General features: G+C 45.4%; 1 pseudogene; it reads right to left on the minus strand.

Annotated features, from left to right (window-relative positions):
- Positions 1 to 12,197: 12,197 nt before the first annotated feature.
- Positions 12,198 to 16,747, minus strand: LOC147911172 (dual specificity mitogen-activated protein kinase kinase 2-like; annotated as a pseudogene).
- Positions 16,748 to 17,108: the final 361 nt, after the last annotated feature.

The following is a 17,108-nucleotide window of genomic DNA, read 5'->3' on the forward strand; positions in this document are numbered from 1 at the left end:
GGCAGTCCATGCCTAATACAAATGTTTCTCATCGTGTGCCTGGTACCCTGGGGTCTTGTGGGAGGCGGGTAGCCCTGGGGAGTGGGGAGGAAACACTGTTTTTAAAACAATATTTATTAATAAAAGGTTTATAGTCCAGAAGGATGTAAAATAAAAATTTAAGACTCCCCTATCCCCATCCAGAGGTAGCTTCTAAAAGCATTGACTTGGGTACAATTCCATAAATTCTCAACGCACATTCCAGCGTATCTTTCTCTCATCTTTTTTTGAAGATGGTTTTTTTTCTGGACCATAGTCTGCCATCTTCCAATTTGCTAGCTTATCACTTATTCAAGTTCTTTCTCTACCACAGCCTGCTTGGCCTTTTATCTTGTGGCCAGCAGATGGAGCCTTTGCTCGGGGTCAGGACTAGCTCCTCATCCAGGTACCTTCCAGACCATGGCCGCCTCCTTCAATGCCTTCAGTGGCCCCATGTTGAGGGTGGACTCTTTTGTCCGCATCAGTTTTACTAACTCATATATTAGGAGAAATTAACCATCTCATCTGTCTTTCCAAGTTCAATGGCATTAAGTTATTTACAATAAAATCTCATAATTTTACAAATATCTATATCTAATTATTGCCCCTTTTTTTCACCTAATATTTGCCTTAATTTTCTCTTGTTATTCTTGAAAGAGATCTGTCCATGTCATTAGTTTTGCTGAGGCACTTCATTTTATTTTCTTCTTTCATAAATATCTGATCTTTATTTTCTCCTTTCACTGGCTTTAGGATGATTTAGGATTTGAACCTTTAAATAATGTAAGTTCCACTCTTATTATTTACAAAACATGTTTAAAACTGTATCCGAATTTCAAAAACCCCCAATTAAGGTTTCTAATGGAGTGCTCTGTAACAGACGGTTTTGTCTTGAGGTCACATGGGAACAAAAGGCAAAAACAGAGAATGGCTTCAAAGTCTTTTATTCTTTTCCTGAGTTTATTTTATTTTGAGAGAAAAAGATGGTGAGATGAGGAAAGAGGAATAAGCAGGACTTCTGATCCTCTGGTTCTGGAGGGCTGCGGACTGAAGAATCAGGAAGGTTCATGGGCGATAGACAAGGTCACAGTACACAGGGCTCCCCAGAGACGTCTGAGGTTTGATCATCTGAGGTCAGCTTGCTCCTGGGGTTTATTCCCTCAGGTGCACGTAGGGAATAAACCTGGATCTGGCATGAAAATCTCTCTGACCCAGACTTGGGATCCTCAGCCAGGGGACGACACACCCTCTCCTGGGAAGGCTGAAGCCCGTCCTTGGGGAGAGGCCCCTACAAGTGTTCCCTTCCTGGGTCCCCTCCTTGAGCCCAGGGACCCTTTCGAGTTCTCATTCCATCTGGGAGTTTCTCTCCCAACAGAGCTGACTCATGCTTTAAACACCTTGTGGCTTCTGTCTCCTGAATTTTTTTCTCCTCCACGTTGATCTCTATGTCGTAATTTTTCTGCAAAGAATTCATGGTGCTTGTGTGATGTATTTAAAGATCCCATTCCAACACCACTTCCTCCTGGAAGCTTTTCCTGATTTCACAGCTTGGTGAGTTATTCCCTTCTACATGTTGCTTTAATGTGCTTTTTGAGATATGCTAATAATCATAACATTGGTAGTGGAAATAATCATGGTACCTGTGCATTACTGAACACCTTTTCATGGGCCAGGCACTGTGCTGTTATATAGATGTTTGCTTGTGTAATCTTCATAATTCTCTGAAGTAGATGCAATTATTGTCCCCACCGAGCAGATGAGGACACTGAGGCTTAATGAATGCTGTGGCTGGTGCAAGGACACCCACCCGGCAAGAGTCCAAGCCTGAGCCAGAGTCTAGTTGGTCTGGCTCTAAAGCCTGTGTGTGGAGTCACTACCAGGCGTGGTGCTAGGTGCTAGGAATCCAGGGTCAAGGGAAACACACCCCAGAGAAATGAAGAAGTCTGTGCACATGAAGAAGCAAATCCCCAAGCAAACTCCCTGGACAAGACGATCCCTTAGCCACCAGGCCACAGAACTACAGCTCTGCAGAACCAAAAGGGCCCTTCGGATGGCCCCGTGTGGGTGAGCCACAGACCCAGAGATGGGGCCCCTTCATGGATGCTTTGATGGGACATTTGTGAGGTCACAGGACATCCTCTGTCCTTGTTCCTTTTATGGACGAAAAAGAAAACTAGAAGACTGAGTGCTTATTCTGGTAGACCCTGCAGTGGTTCATTCATTTATTCAGCCAACACTCACTGAGGCCCTACTGTGTGCTAAGCTCTGTGCTGGCTGCTGGGGACACATGGCTCTCTCCTCAAGGTTCCCAGTGGGGAGGACACACGGCAAACCACATCTCTCTTATCATCTCTGTATCTCCAAGCCCCACCCAGAGCCCAGCACACAGTAGGGCTCAATAAACAGCAACTGCCTTGGGCAATGGGACAGGGTAGGGGTCACGTCTCTGGCATTTGGAATCTGAGAAGCTGGGTTCGAATCACAGCTTGTCCACTTCTGTGCTGTGTGGCTCTGGGCAGGTCACATCATCTCTCTGAGACTCGATTTCCTTGTGTGTAGGATGGGAAATGACATCACAGTAGCCCCTTAAGGAGCTACTCTGTGAAAAGAGCCTGGCACACGCTGAGTGCTCGACAAGTGATAGTTACTGGAGTTAATATTGTCACCATGAGGCCAAAGAGCCTGGTAAACACTCTGGTCTCCACTCACCTTCTGGAAAATGAGAAGGACTAACCAGATCGCCTCTGTCTCGTCCAACTAGCATCCTGGAATCAGAGATGCTGGTGCCTCCGGCGAGTGCAGAGTAGCCCTGAGCTCCTCACATCCATGAGTTTGCTCAGCAACTGTGCTGAGTGCAGGCTCCTGGCCAGAGAGACATGGGCTGTTGTGGGGCCAAGGGAGCCAGGGGCAGGGGATACATGGGCTTCGGAGCAAAAGCAACTGGAAAAATCAACGTGCACCGTCCCAGCACCCTGCTCAGAACCGGCACCAATCGCTGGGTCACCACTGGGAAGGTGCACAGCACGAGCACAGTTCAGCCATGAAGAGCAGACAGAAGAGGAGTTTTAAAGGTTCAGGGAGGTTTTCTGTTTGGAAGCTCTCAGCTGTGTTTGCACCCCCTACACACACCTTTCCATCCCTATGGACACTCAGACATGCCTGCAGAAATGCACATGCTCAGAAACACACACATACTATACATGAGACACACTCAAAAGTGTCAGACAGGCAAACACACTCAGACACACACATTGTACACCCAGAGACATGCAAGCAGATGCAATGCAACACCACAGGTACACACATTCAGAAACTCACTCATCCACAGGAGACATGCACCAAAGTTACACTGCAACATCCAGACACACACATTCGGAGACACTCCCATGCACACTAAGACACAAATGTACACTGCAGCCCAGATACCAACACTCAGAAACACACACATATACACAGAAATACAATCAAGTGTGCAACACTGCACACAGGCACACACTCAGAAACACGTGTGTATACATAGAGATGCACAAACAGTTTACACTGCAATACCCACAGGTATCCACTGAAAGGTACATACCCACAGAAACACACATATACACACAGTGCAATAAATGTACGCTCTAACACTCACAGACACATGTGCTCAGAAACTCACACAGAGACACAGAGGTTACGTGATGACAGGTACACACACATACACACAGAGAGACAAACAAGTGTGCAACGTCATACACACATATGCACTTGGATACACACACGAAGGCACATTGAAAACCATGTAGATAGATATGCGTGCAAGCACAGACCACAAGTTCACACTCATATTGCACACACATGTACACTCACATACATGCAGGCGCTCACAAACGCCAACACAGACACGTGCAAACAGCACACACAGCTACCAGAGCATGCACCCAGGCAGACGTGCCCACCTTCTCAAACACAGGCATTACTGCACAGAGCCTCCCCACACATGCGTGCACCTGTGCAGCCATGCACCTATTGGTCACAGGCACACAACCAACTCACATACACACAACTGCTTACCACTCACAAGTGCATACCAATACCCACACTCACACTGACTCACACAGGCACACATTCTCTTGCAGGCATGCACGCACACACATACTCATAAATCCATGTACATGCAATCTCACAAGTACACACCCATATTGACACTATTCTCACATGTGTGTGCACACTTAAGCTTTTTATGTAAATCAGACTCACATGAGTACATGTGCACAAACCTGCATGAGAATGTATACATACGCACACATTCACACACGTGCATCTACACAGACACACACATCCGACTCCACCAGGACAGCAGACTGCTCGTTTTCTGAGTCCTAAAAGTCAAGCCCACAGATTGAGCTAGCACGTGGCAGAATTGCTCCTGCCCCAGTCTCTCTACTGCGTGCCCATTAACTCACTCCATGTCAGCCGAGAGGAGGTCAGCCTTCCCCTTACGATTTCACCATACCCTGGACCTCAGGACGGACACACACACACAGACACACACACCGCTTTCCCCAGCGTGGCGGTTCCTGCAGGACACAGCAGCCTTGCCTGCTCAGATGGCCTCAGCTGACTGAGTGCCTGACACCCAAACACACTGCACTTTTCTGTCCTGGGTTCCTACACAGCTGCAAAGTTGACACCATGGACACAGCTTACCTCCACCTCCTGTTGTCATGGTGACACAGCAGCTGGATGCATCCAGTCCTCCCAGATTGCCTTGGGCTACCCACTAGGAGCTGCTGGTCCAGCAGTGCTTTATGAGGAAGCAACAACGGGCGGGAACGGCAGGTGTCAAGTGATTGGAGAGAACAAGTGCCCTGTTCCCCAGTGAAGGATCACCTGGTGCTCAGGTGGGACAGGGCCAGCCTCCCTGGGGAAAATACACCCCAATGTCCACACACAAGACACAAAAACAGGCAGCCATGCTGCTGCGTCTGGGGACCAGTCTCCACTAGATACACTAAGCTCTTGCCATGCACTGTCTCAGTTAGTCCTCCCAACACCCTTCCAAAGTAGCAACTATGAACTTCCTATTTTACAGTGGAGGGACTAGGTGTGGAGAGTAAAGTGACTGGTCAAACTTAGATGCCTCTGAGTCCTTGGTCTCTTAAACACTAAATTACATCACCTCCTGGGATTTTGAAAATCTCATCGGTGACAATAGCTCGGGCCATAGAGTGTCTGAGCTGGGACCTCTGAGGATACATGAAATCTCTTCATTTTACAGAAGCAGCAACTGAGCCCAGACAAGTCTAGTGATTTGCCCAAAGTCACACACGTAAGTCAGCCCCAAATTGAGGGCAGACTTGAAGCTCAACCTCCTGACCCAGAGATGGAGTTTCCCCAGGACAGCAAGCCCCAGCCTCTGACACCCTGGAGGAATCCCCAGGTCTCACTCAGCAGCCTAGGGAAGCAGCCCGGGGTCCGAATCCCAAGCAATGGCAGGAGGTCCTCAGACTCCCACCTCATGCTCCGAGTGCCGTCCAAGAACCTCACAGCAGTACTGTCCCCAGAGGCAGACATCCAGCCCAAGCAGGCAGTTACAGGCCAGGGGGATATGTCCAACTTCCGGGTCATGGCCAGAAGCACCTCCACGCCTGCCTCACTGACCAACTGGTCCATCGAGATGACCCAGCCCTAGGTTGGATGACATCGAGGGTGCTGTGACCACAGGCATGGCTCCAAAATGACCCTCAGATACTAGGTGGCCTCTTTGCAGCCGCTTTTCATTAGGAGGACAAATAATCGGGCCAAACTCCTGAGCTATGTGCTGGGTTCAGCAGAGCCTCTATGGCCTGGAGTGTTGGAGGGAACCCCCACATCCTCAGCGCTGGGGATGAGGATGCCAGGAGCTCCGATCCAGGGTTCATCCCAGCCCCTTTTCTGCAGAAAGTTTGGACCACCCCAGGCTCCAATCTGAATGGTCTCATGGAGTGACCAGGAAACTTCCAGAAAATCTCGTGCTCATCTAAGGAGCTGCAAGGAATGGGAGGTGATCCCCTCCTCTCCTGGTGTCTCTGCCAAGGAGGTGAGTCAGCTCCTTCAATGACACTTGGGGCTGCTGGAAGGGCTTGGATGGAGGTGATCTGGCTGAGTGTGTCCCCTGTCCCCAGTTCTCTCTCCTTGTCCATACACACACACACACACACAAACACACACACACCCCAGAATGAACATGAGCAAGCCTGCAAAGCACTTGACACAAAGCCCATCGCCCGGGCAACCCTGGATGCTGGCTCCAGATGATGGGGAACCTCATTAACCAGAGTATCACCCCCAGCAAACACTTTGTAAAGTCAACTTGAAAACAGGACCAGCTCCTTCTCCCTCAGAACTCTGAACGGGCCAAGAAAGGAGCAGGTGGCCAGGGGAGGGGAGGAGGGGGACGCTTCACGAATGAAATTAAAGGGGCCCACTGCCTGCCCCTCGGCCCCGCTCAGCCCGAGAGGCCCTCGAGTGCTTGTCTTGGGATATCCAGTGGGATGCCTGGCTGAGCCAGAATGTTTCCCCCTCTGCCAGAGGAGAGAAAGCTCATCGTCTACCCAGAGCTGGGCTGTCACCATTCTGGCTTCTTCACTTACTCTGGGTGCTGAACCCCCAGCCTGCGGAGGAAGCAGCTGGAACTGGAAGCCCAGATGGCGGGCAGGAACTGTTTCACAGCAGCTCCGCGCCCTGCTCCCTTATGGAGCGCTCTTACCAGGGCCAGGTCCCTCAGCCCTGACCTGAGGGGTCCCAGCCACCTGCAAACTCTGCCAGAAGAGGCCAGCAGGCGCCTGGGATCTCTGTGGACTCCCTGTCCTGCTTGGAACACCCGCTCTGTGGCGCCTTCCCAGCTGCCAGCGGTGCATTCAGGAGAGCGGAGTCAGGCTTTCCTTTCTCCCACCAGGGCTCCTCCAGCGGGGCCCGGGCTATTTCTCTAGGTCTCGCGCCTCCAGCGGCAAAGTGGAAGGGTGTGCGTCCCGGGTTGCAGTGGCGACAGCAGTCATGGCCGGGGACAAGGAGGTGGTAGCAACGCCAGCCAGCGAGCCAAGAAGGCGGGCACAGGCGAGAGGAGACGAAAGCTGGGCTCCTGCATTTCTGGAGCCCAAGGTGAGTGAAAATGTGGATGGTGTTTCATCCTCTCAGTGTTCACACGCCCTGACTGCCAGCCGTGCACTCCATGCCTGTGATTCACCAGGTCCCCTCATCTCTGGCCCAGCTTCTTTTTTAAAATAAATTTTGCTAAAAAATCATATAATATAAAATGTACTATCTTAACCATAACAACATCAATAGCATAAAATGTCGTGAGGGAGAATTAAAAGTGTAGAGTTTTGTATGCTATTGACGTTAAGTCGCTATCACTTTAAAAAGACTATTATAGGGGCTGGCCCAGTGGCATAGCAATTAAGTGTGTGCGCTCCATGTCAGCGGCCAGGGTTTCACAGGTTCAGGTCCTGGGCGCGCACCGATGCACCACTTGTCAAGCCATGCTATGGCGGCATCCCATATAAAGTAGAGGAGGATGGGCACAGATACTAGCCCAGGGCCAATATTCCTCAGCAAAAAGAGGAGGATTAGCATCGGACGTTAGCTCAGGGCTAATCTTCCTCACCAAAAAAAAAAAAGGCTATTATAACTACAAGATGTTTTATGTAAACCTCATGGTAACTACAAAGATAAAACCTCTAGTAGATACACAAAAGATAAAGGGAAAAATATAAGTAGCAGACTACTTAAAAAACTAACAAATCACAAAGTAAGATAGCAAGAAAAGAAAGGAACAAAGAACTACAAAAAAGTCAGTAAACAATTAACAAAATGGCAATAGTAAGTCATTATCTATCAATAATTACTTTAAATGCAAATGGATTAAATTCTCCAAACAAAAATCATGAATAGCTGAATGGATTTTAAAAAAACAGGATTCAACAGTGTACTGCCTACAGGAGACTCACCTCAGAGTTAAGGATACACATAGGCTGAAAGTGAAGGGATGGGAGAAGATATTCCATGCAAATGGGAACCAAAAGAGGGCAGGGGTAGCTCTACTTATATCAGACAAGATAGATTTCAGTCAAAATCGGTCACAAGGGACAACGAAGATCACAACATAATGAAAAGGGGTCAATTCATAAAGAGGATATGTCTGGCTACATGCCCAGTTGAGCAAGCAGCACAGGATAGGTTGCAGAAAGACAGAAGACCGGGAGATGGCCTACCAGACACAAGGGTTTGAGTCTTACTTATGGGGAGTGTCCAGTGGTGACTGGCTGGACAGAGTTGTGCACCTGCACCTGCTCCTGTGAAGGGGGGGTGGGGGTTGCTTACATAGGCAGGAGAACAAAAGGCTACGTACGTGCTTGCCAAGAGGGCCTGTCCTTGCATGGCTGCAATTCAAGGATCGCATGGAAGGGCTCTGTGTTCCCTCAGAATGTGATGTTCATTGAGAGAAACAGTTACAATGCTGGATGCTTGGCATCCTGCCCAGAGGGGGCCAGAAGGATACATGGTTAAGATAGGGCGCGTAGGCTAGTGCCCCTACAGGATATAACAATAGTAAATGTATATGTACCCAACATTGGAGCACCTAAATATATAAAGCAAATATTGACCAAACTGAAAGGAGAAATAGATAGCAATATGATAATAGTAGGGGACTTCAATACCACACTTTCAACAGTGAACAGATCATCCAGGCAGCAAATCAATAAGCAAACAACAGAACTGAACACTATAGACCAAACGGACTTAACAGAGATATATACAACATTCCATCCAAAAGCAGCAGAATACACATTCTTCTCAAGTGCACACAGAACATTCTCCAGGTTAGGTCATATGATGGGCCATAACCACACACTCTTGAACAACCAATGGATCAAAAAGAAATCAAAAGGAAAATCAAAAGATATCCTGAGACAAACAAAAATGGAAATACAACATGCCAAACTTAAGGGATGCAGTAAAAGCCGTTCTAAGAAGGAAGTTTCAATTCAGCTCCTCCCAAGAACAGGAAAAAAGGAAGGAATAAACCTGTGGGGCAATGATTCATGAATGAAAGCCACACACATACTAAATAGAAAGCCATACCAAATACATTGACAATGGAGACAGAAAGACTGAAAGAATAGATACTGAAGAAATGTGTTCTGCAACCTATTGTATGATTCCAATTATATGACATTCTGAAAAAGGCAAAAATTTAGCAATGAGACAATCAGTGGTTGCCAGAGGAAGGAGTGTAGGGTTGAAGGTGAAGCATGGGAAGGGGTGGTTTAGGCCAGAGAAATTGTTCCCTATGATACTGCAATGGTAGATACATGACACTGCATTTGTCAAACTCATAGACTTGACAAAGACTGAACCTTAATATATGCAAATCTAAAAATACTTTTAGGAGGTGACGGGATGCCAGGATGGAATTCAGATTGTGACAAAACAATATAACCGTATTACAAATGTATAAAACTTCACTGAGGGATGGAGGTAAAATGTGCTGACCTAAGTAAATTTGGAAATGAGTGGAGTCTGTAAGACTATAGGCAAAATAAGCTTTATATTAGCATTTTATTCTGGTTGATACACTTGTTTCCCACAGGAGTATGGGTTAACAATTCCGATACTGCTATACTTGTATATTCAAACTGCACAACTAAGAAAATGGGTGGTGGAAGTGAAGTTTCTCATTGTTGGAGTGGGAGATTACCGAGAAGCAAAGAAATAGGCTAGAATGATCTGTGTGGTAATGGATTAGAGTCAGGGACATCAGTATGAACTCATGTTGGCATAATAGAGATACATATAGCCATGTTTAGAAATACTTACAGATATGTGTATATACCTGGGTTAGTGAACATACATGCATATTTCTCCTTGCTAAGTCAGCTGAGAGGTCCTAGAAGCAACAACATCCTGGTAGCAATGAGCACACCTAACACCTAGATCTTGGTATCTAATATCACTCTCCAACTAAAGGAACCAAGTCTCCTTAGAGAAATGAGATACTAGAGCTAGAGCAGGAATTGTACAAGATGAGCCTGGACTATCTGGTTGTGCCAGAAAGGAAGGAAATGCACAAAAAATCACATTTATTTAGACATGTCAGGTAGGAGCTGATTGAAACAGGTACCAATGACCAAAGCTGGAACAATTTGAGCAATAAAATGAATTAGTATTGTTCCAATTTTAGCATATGCGCTGCTGAAGTGAGCACAATGAATGAATTAGTATTAGATTATAACTCAAAATTTAAAAGAAATATCCAACTCACTCTACTGATATAAATGCATGATTGAGTAAATAAATACACAGGGGAGAACAAACAGATCTCTTGTGCAGAAGAATTGTTACGTAGATTATCTCCCCTAAATGAGCGAAAGCAAAACATCCTACTCCTCAAGTGTGGGCTGTGCATGGTGACAGCCTTCCAAAGAATACACTGTGAATCGGGGAAAGAGTAATCTTACAGTGGAGAAAAATGACAAACAATACATCATCCAGTTGATCAAGGCAGACATCAACAATAAAAAGTCATGTTGATTGCATGTACTCTTGATATGCTGTGATCTTCTGCTCAAAACATATAACACAGTCAAATAAGAGAAAAACGTCCAAAAGCCCGTTAAGGGAAATTCGGCAAACTATATGACCCCTGCTACTTCAAACTTTTTTTGTTTTTGCTGAGGAAAATTCGCCCTGAGCTAACATCTCTAGCCAATCTTCCTCTTTTTGCTTCAGGAAGATTTGCCCTGAGCTAACATCTGTGCCAGTCTTCCTCTATTTTGTATGTGGGTCGCTGCCACAGCACGGCAGCTGAAGAGTGGTGTAGGTCCGTGCTGGGGAACTGAACCCGGGCTGCCAAAGTAGAGCGCACCAAACTTAACCACTAGGGCGTGGGGCCGGCCCCTACTTCAAACTTTTAAAGTTATCAAAAGCAAAAAAATCCTAAGAGACTGTTACAGCCATAAGAATCCTAAGGATACATGATGGATAAATATAAGGTGGATCCTGGTTAGTATCCTAAAACAAAAAAGGGACATCAGGTAAAAACTAAGGAAATTGAATAAAGTGTTAACTTTAGCTAGTAATACTATATCAATATTGGTTCATTGATTGTAACAAATATACCATGTTAATGTAAGATAATAATAGGAGAACCTGGGTACAAGATATTCTTTGATCCTTGAACCACAAGATATTTCTTATAGTTCTCTTCTGTTAACTCTTCTTTCTTAAAGAGACTGGGTCACTATCACAGTGTCTTTTCTCATTAATCTTTCTTGCATTCTCTGCTACTTTGGCTGAGATTATGTAGATAATTACACTCACCGAGACTGACAGAACGGAAATATTCATTTTAATCTCTAAACAAAGCAACAAATGAGAACAACAATACAACAAAGTCGGACAAAAACTGAAATAATACATTTTCAAGAATTATATTTGCATAGACTTTGTCATTTAAAATTGTATTTTCTAGTAGTGAAGAAAATTGAAACACTATGTTTCAGGGCTATACCTGAGATTTAATGTGGCAGCTGGAGAGCTTTGGTATAAAGGAAAGACTGTCAGTTAAACTCTTATTTGAAAAGACAGAGCTACAAGCCATTCTAAATTGGTCCGCCATGTCAACTGGCATACATTCTTTCTGTTCATAAAACATAAAGCCACAACAAATTCCCCAGCACCTGATGCTCATTTCTGTGGGTTAAAAAGAAAATAGTCAATGTTTTAGAGGAAACGTCTAAGTCTTAAATTGTTCTGACATGTCGACTGTTGCTGTATCACTGCTCTGTCCACATCTTGAACCATCAAAACTGGAATAATTTATGGGGCAAACTACACAGGGAATTTTAGTAGAAGAAACAACACTTCACGTAGGCTTTGAAGGAGAAACTTTGGCAAGGTCACCTCTAAAGAGAAATTTTTGGAGTTAAGACATCTGAAGTTTGCATAACTAACACATTTTTTTAAAAAACTATCTTCTAGATGGTAGTTTAATTTCCTCATAGCATTGTTGCAAAGATAAACGAACGTGTGTAGCCCCATTTTTTCTTCTTGTTGGTTGACTTGTACAGACATATTGAAAGAGCAGTCAGCTCCACAGCAAAGTCCAGACTGACTGACTGTACTGCTATCACAAGTGCGGCGCCACGGCCGCTGTGTGGTTCTCTCCTGTAGGTAACAGGATAGAGAGAGCGAACACTATGAAGTAGGGAAACAATAGCCAAACTAACCATTTAAATCATAATGCTGAGAGTAAAGTCTAAAAAAAGTGAGGGAGGGTGAGAGTTGGAATCAAGATCACAGTTGGCAGCTGATATCTTATAAAAGATTATGGTCATTAGGGGAAACATATATTGGAAGAGGATATGGAACAGAATGCATGCACTTAAAATCCACATTGTAATCCATATTTAAAATAATTTATATCTAATCTATATTATATGTATATTTTATTATGGGCACTGTTTGCTTTTTCTTTACCTGTTTTGTTTTAAACCTAAATGAGCAGGTTCTGAGAAGACAGCAGGAGCAGCGTCCCCCTTTCCCAGAGACCAGAGGGCCACACAGGCTGGACAGCTGGAAGAGGAAATTCCATGTTCCCACCTCTGCGCTGGTCTCCGTGGAGGGTGCCATGGGAGAGGGTGCAGGGGCTGAGGGAGAGAAGAGGCTGGTCTGTCCTGGGCCGGAAGGGGTGAGGAGTGGAGGGGACAGATGGGATGCGGGGAGCCCATCCCCTCACAGGGAGGTGCACGTGGGTGTGCTGGGCTGGTTCAGCCGCAGCATTTTACGCAACCAGCCAACAAATCCACTTCTTCCATTTGTACCATTTGATAAAGGCTGGTTCACAAGCATCTTCAGATCTGCTGGTTCTGCTGGGTTAATTAGGCATTTATTCAAAATTCCCGGACATCCTGAGTGAAGGTGCTGGTGGCAGCTTGGGAAGCGGCTCCTTCACAATACCGTCCAGCAGTTCCAAGCTAGCCAGAGCTGGCCAGCTGGCCATCTGTGACCGCTGTGGGGCATCCTGATGGCCTTGGCCTTGGGGAGATGCTGGAGGCTCTCCTTCTGCCCCACTGACCATGGCCCAGCCAGAGATGGCATCCGGAGGGAATGGGGTACCTTCCAACGGCCAGCTTCCCAGGGCCAGCCCGTGCTCCAGGTGTCCGACTCACCAGGTAGTCAGTGCCCTGCAACTGCTGGGAAACACGTAGGCTCGAGTTCCCACAAAGGAGTTGGCCATGGAGTCCAGCTGCCTGCTCACCCCAAAATCGCACAGCTTCATCTCCCCTCTGCAGTTGGCGGGGATGTTAGAAGATTTCACATCTTGGTGCACAATCGGGGTGCTTTTCTTGGAGATACACCAAGCCTCAGAGAATCGCGATGCTGACTTCCCCAGACTCTTGGAATTCTCTTGGCTTCCTTCAACGCCTGGTCCAGAGAGCCCTGGAGAAGCCCATGATGTACAGGCAGTTACACTCGTGCAGCATCTGCAGCTCGTGGACAATCTGGTCCCTGATGGCCGGCTTGATCTCCAGTGAATCAGCTTTCTTGCCTCAATGAGGCCTGAAGGTCTATGCTGGACTTTGGTGACCATCCCGCTGTTCCCAATAACTAGTAAGACTTACTGAAGGATATGGTGTAGGTTGGAGATAGAAAAAAATCATTCAAAATAACTACTAAACTTGTCTATCAGAAAATGTGGAAAATTAGAGATAAAGAAAACCCTTCTGAGGCACTTCTGTTTTCAAATATGATGAAGCAACACTTTTTCTTCCAGCCTGAAATGACTAGAAAACCAGATAAAAACAATTGTCTCCAGGAAACTAAAAAAAGAAGGTAAAGGCAAGGAATGAAGATAAAAGCAGAAGTAATTAAAAGAGAAAACCCCCCAAAAAAGAAAGGAAAAGTTGGTTGTTGGAAGTGACAGATATAATTTATAAACTTCCAGACAAAGTGATCATTTTATAAAAAGAGTTCATATAGAAGCTGGCAATATTAGGAATAAAAGAGGATTCAACATCACAGATCCTAAAGACAGACAACAATAAGGGGATATTTTGACCAATTTTATGCTATTAAATTAGAATCAGACCTTCCAAGATCACAGATAAAAATAATCATTATACATACAATATAAAGAAGGATAGGATAGGAAGTATACGAAAAAACAGACCATAAAGGTAATCAGGCCGAGGAGAAAAGAACCAAATCAAACTTCTTCTCACAATATGCACATATAAAACAATTGAATTAAAGATTTTATTTATTCAGTTTTTTCCCCCCAAAGCCCCAGTAGATAGTTGTATGTCATAGGTTCACATCCTTCTAGTTGCTGTACGTGGGACTCGGCCTCACGTTGGACGGAGAAGCGGTGCCTCGGGGCGCACCCGGGATCCGAACCCGGGCCGCCAGCATCAGAGCGCGCGCACTTAACCGCTAAGCCACGGAGCCGGCCCTAAAACAATTGAATTAAAAACCAAAAATTGGGGAAAACAGCAGATCAGACCAGCAATAAGAGCTGAAAGATGATGGATGTGAAGTAATATCTCAAAAATGACATGAGCTCTATAAAAAGAAAGTATGACAGAAATGTTGATACACTTCACTTCTAGAGAACAGGGAAATAATTGCTAACATACAGCCAATCAGAACTCCAAGGGAAATAGAGGGAATGGTGACCAACGGGAATGGGAATAATGATGAAAGGTCAAGGCTTGGCCATATACTTTAAAAAAAATTTATTTCTCAATTTTTTATTTTGAAAAACCTCTATGCTACAGAAAAGATGAATGAACACTCATATACTATTCAGCTAGAACACAATTAACATAGTGCCCTGTTTTCTCTCTACATACACACTTTGTTTTTGGGCCTGGACCATCTGAAAGAAGCTTGCAGATATCCTGACCTCATCCCTACATACTTGGAGCATGCATCTCCTACGAACAAAAACACTCTTCTAATAACCACAGTATCATTATCATACCTGAGAAATTGAAGTCAACAATATATCATTATAGGCTTCCATGTTCAAACTTCCACAATTGTCCACAAAATGTCCTGTATAACTTTTTAAAAATCCATAACCCTATCCAGTTCACAGTTGTCTTGAATGAAGAGCAGTCCTGTCTTTTTTTGTTGTCTTTCAGGATATTGATACTATGGAAAACTCCAAACCACATTCTAGATTTATCTGAGTGTTTCCTCACAGATTCAGGCTACACGTTTTTGGCAAGAATGCCACAGAGCTGTACTTCCAATAACCTCATAGCAACAGATTTGTGTTTTCCCCAGTATTGACGCTAAAAATTTTTTCCACGAAGCATCTATGAACATTTTGCAAAGGACCAATGGAATACAGTTTAGGGAACACCAGAATAATAAAAAAAAAAAAGTGAAATGCACTAAAATGTTTATGAGTTCAGAGAACAAAAAGCAGGTAAGGATTAAGTCATTTCTAAATTAACAAACTTCCTCATTTCCTTAGGCAATGCAAACTGAGCTGTCATAAAGTTGAACACCTACCAAAAAAAACACAAAACACTGTACAGATGAGCAACCTCAAGCTTAAAGAAATGAAGTAACCTCTCCCATCTTCTATCCTTATCGTATTTACTGTGTTCAAGAGCCGAGATTTGAAACCAAATACGCTTTCATGTTCTTTCCACTAGATTCTCTGCTTCATTTAGACTTATGTTTAATTTTCTGTAATTGACTATTCTTGAGTCTACAACTACTCTGGGCTGAAAGCGTGGCCTTTTAGTCTAAATAATAATGAAGACGCTAAGAAAGACCAATTTGTTTTTGTATTGTTCTATATTCAATAAGAATCAACCAGTATCAAGTAGATGAGGAAGGCCTAACCCCTCACAAATGCATGCAGTTATGCAACTCATCACGTGTGGGGACTGGGGTCTTGGCTCCATATACTAATCATAATATAGCCCCATTTATGACCACTTCTATTTGCCATAATTCGATCCTTGCTGTTGCCTATTGATGCTGTCCTTACTACATTACAGCAAACACCTGGGAGTCTTCAGTTTTCCCTAAAAATCCTAGGACTCAGGTAAAACTCAGGTTTTACTACTAATTACATAATCTAACAGGTTTTCAAAAAACTCGTTACCGTTCTGCCCCGCAGTGAGGTAGCCCATAGTAAGCACGTTCGTTTTCCTCTCCATTTCAGGCGAGAGCCTTTCCCCCTCGGGTGACTCTCGCAGGGCGGTGAGCGCGGATCCTTGCTTTTTGGTTAGGAAATATCAATCAATACGAACGGGTAACTTTTAAGAGCAAAAACTGCCTTCAGCCATTACAAACCACGCCATGGCTTAAAAACTTGAGTTCCATTTCTGCTAAACGCTGAGCATTTACTCCAACAGACTGGTAGTTGCTCTGCGGAGTCTGAGTCTCCATGTCACCAGTTGTCACACGTCCCCTGTCCCGCCCTCTACGCCATATTCGAAGCTCCAGGCAGAGAAGAAAGGGGTCCCCGCGAGGACGCCGCGGGCTGCGGCCAGGGCTGGACTCCGGCTCCGTCTCCGGGCTCCGCGAAGCGCCGAGGCCGGCAGGGGACGGACGTTACACTCGAGTTTCGGAGGCGAAAGATGCAACCCGGACCCGGAGAAAAGCCAAAGCCACCCGAAACGCCGTGAGCCGCCCTCGCCCCTTCACTTTCCCAGAGCGGACTCCCCAGCCGCCGCAGGTTCAAGCCTTCCTGCACCCCCGCCGCCGCCGCCGCGGGATCCGGCCACGCCCCCAGGCCATGGCCACGCCCCACGCCGTCTTCCGCCCCGCTGCCCGGCAGGGGGCGCTGCTGGCCATGTGTTTTTAGGAAGCTCAATAAGTCACAAGCACAATAAATAAAATAAATCATACTAAAAATCTGTGTAAAAACCATTTCAGTGAAACTGCAGGACATCAAAGATAAAGTGAATCTCTTTACAAGATCCAAAGGAATAGGGAACATTTACATGAAAGCCAAACAAATGAAAACTAAGAAAAGAGAAAGGGTAAAGCAAAAAGAAAAATGATGAGAGAAAATCTCTCTCAACCTAAAATTTTAACCTCAA

The sequence above is a fragment of the Ceratotherium simum genome, unplaced genomic scaffold, assembly GCF_057802395.1.
Source record: "Ceratotherium simum simum isolate JZ-2026a unplaced genomic scaffold, ASM5780239v1 HiC_scaffold_50, whole genome shotgun sequence".
NCBI classification, from domain to species: domain Eukaryota; kingdom Metazoa; phylum Chordata; class Mammalia; order Perissodactyla; family Rhinocerotidae; genus Ceratotherium; species Ceratotherium simum.